Source organism: Gallus gallus, chromosome 6, assembly GCF_016699485.2.
Source record: "Gallus gallus isolate bGalGal1 chromosome 6, bGalGal1.mat.broiler.GRCg7b, whole genome shotgun sequence".
In the NCBI taxonomy this organism is placed as follows: Eukaryota; Metazoa; Chordata; class Aves; order Galliformes; family Phasianidae; genus Gallus; species Gallus gallus.
In genome coordinates this window covers 34,970,085-34,972,584 of record NC_052537.1, presented here as the reverse complement: position 1 = coordinate 34,972,584, position 2,500 = coordinate 34,970,085, and the positions used below count along the sequence as shown (strand labels likewise).

Sequence of the window (2,500 nt, the reverse complement as noted above, 5' to 3'; positions counted from 1 at the left end):
CTGGGTAGTTTTAAGTTAGAACTTAACAGTTAACACATCAAAGATATGTTTTTCCATCCAAGTTCCCTTGCTGAACTTGTAAGTGGAGGTAGCATCTCAGAATGGCGCAGTCCAAACAGCTGTGGACATTTGTGTTTCCCATCTATTCCAAAAGAAATTACAACCTGAGCAAAACCAAACCTCATATCCTCACCTGTGTACCAGTTACCAAACGTGGAAGCAGTGGCGGTGGTTCTTTTGGTGCTAATAATGTATTTCAAATTGACATCATTTAATTCATTTTGCTGGAAAGTGATAACTGCATGTGGTCAAGATTATAGAGTCTTAAAAATGCTGTTGTAAATGCAGATTGGACAAAGCTACAGCGGGATATCATGAGAAGCGTGGCTCTTGAGCTAAGGTACACGGTCAGCAAAATATGAAGTGAATGAATTAAGAGCCTTGGAGTAAGTTCCAGGTTTTGTAGCTGTTGTGAGCTGGTGTCATTCCATTGCACACAAGGAAAGCCGCAGATTTGAACCAGATGACAATCTGGCTCTCAGTGCACAGTCTTTGAATTTTGAATTGTTTTGTAGTAATGCCTTTAACTGATGTCTTCAGTGCAGATTCTGCAAATTTAGCAGGTTTTGCTATATTACACCTCTTGGTAATGTGTAAATGAAAATAAGTGAGGAAAACTGTAAGGAAAAGCCATTTGTTTTGTCTTTCCTGGGATCACCCTTCTCTTTTATTGCTGGGTAAAGATGTTCCAAAGAACCATGAGAATATCAGGGATTTCTCCTCTCATTAAGATGTAATAAAGTTACATTGCTAATGCTTTGACGGGAGAACATATTTAAAACACCTTTTGAGGGAGACAACCGCCTATATCCCAACGCTCAGAAAGCACCAAGACAAAGGCAGAGCCTGTCTGCCTGCGAAACTTCTGCCTGATTTGCTTTATCCTGAAGTGATAGGGTGAATGAGATAGGCTTTGGAAATTACAGCTGCCATTGAGAACTAAGCCAAGCCTCACTGTATTTCAGAAAATGAAAATTATGTAGTCCTATACGAGGGAGGGGCCGAATCCCCAGGGCATCTGTTTCCCATCAGTGTCCCACCATGCTTGCAGTCTGGCTTGGCACTCTAACATTTAACCTTCCCGGCAGGAGGTAGACCATAGGGCAACAAGGCTGCAGAATAATGAAACAAGAGTGTAGTGTGGTGTACAAAGCCTTTGTAAGTACAGAAGTTGAGACATTAAATGATCAGGGTGCAGAGATATGAAAGTTCCAGGTTTTTCTAAAAAGGCCCCATTAGTCTCTTGCAGAAAGAGTATCGCACTGTTTCTCAGCAGGCAAAGGGAAGGCCTTTCCCCATCTATCCATGCCTTTTTGCCCACTGCTTTCAACTATTATAAAGATACAATTACCTTGGGAGATTGTGGCAGTTCAGTTGATTAGCACGGTGAATTAAAAGAATGAGTCACAAATGACATGTCCAGCTCTTCTCTACTAGTCCTTTGTATTCCCAGCGTACCTCACCCCTGTTGTAAGAAGGTCAAAAATTAGAGAGAGATAACAATTTTCAAGCAGCTAGCACTTAGGAGCAGAATTAACAATCATTCTGTATGTAATTGCCAGTTAATAGTAAATTGCCTTCTAGACTGTAAAATGCAATATAAACTGGTGGGCACCTAAAATTAAATTAATGAGGTATTTGCTGCATTTAAAAGTGAATAGTGGAAATTAATAACTGGGTACAATACTTGTTTTAATATATATCTAATAGTGTATCGTCTGCTCGTTTAATAATAAATTTTAGGAGTGTTACTTCAAAAATTCCCTCTCTGGCTCAGTCGTGTGGTTTGTTCAGGTTGTAGCCATAATTCTGCTGGTAAAGTCCTCCAGGTTTCTAAATTAAATATCAGAGATTATTTTTTAATTAGAATATAAGCGCTGCAGTGTTATTTGATTATGGCAAATTGTGATTTGTATGCTTCTAAATGAAATTACGCCACAGATAAAATTGCACTTTTATACACATATTTTAAGCCCTGCAGATTCCGTTGGTTTACTTTCAGCTGAAGGGTAGTGCTGTATTTACAATGTATCTGTGCCGCTGCACTACTGTTTCCTCTAAGTGTTTGTTTTGCATAATGATTTCCTAACAAATAAATACAGTCGGACCTGGTATACATTAAAACCATTCCGAGGAGCGCCGTGCAGCCTAACATGGCTGTACTTCACTTGGCACTGCTCACGCTGCCTGCTTTCACCCCAATAGTTTTGTGGCGCGCTGTTCTTTTGATAACTACTTCTGCTCATTTAAAGAAATGACCACAAATTGCCAGGAGACAACATCTCATTTGCAGTAGCCTGTACCCAGTTGCTGTGCAAGGTATTGGCATTCGATTGCAAACATGTCCAAAGCAGACGCAGAAAAGCCCTGAATGTTGAATGCATGGAACCATTCCCAGGTCTGCGATGCATTTGCTAGATGCGAACATAAAAATGATTAT

At 40.0% G+C, this 2,500-nt stretch overlaps 1 protein-coding gene and 1 long non-coding RNA gene across 40 annotated transcripts in view; one reads left to right on the top strand and one right to left on the bottom strand.

The window, feature by feature from the left end:
* Nucleotides 1–2,500, bottom strand: part of LOC101749423 — a 42,428-nt gene that overhangs the window by 1,447 nt on the left and 38,481 nt on the right. The window contains exon 10 of the long non-coding RNA XR_005860663.2: nucleotides 1–1,525. This exon is cut by the window's left edge and continues 1,447 nt beyond it. This is a non-coding gene — a long non-coding RNA (uncharacterized LOC101749423). The remainder of the gene's footprint in view (nucleotides 1,526–2,500) is intronic.
* The window catches only part of EBF3 (EBF transcription factor 3), a 120,188-nt gene that overhangs the window by 88,033 nt on the left and 29,655 nt on the right, over nucleotides 1–2,500 (top strand). The window lies entirely within an intron of this gene.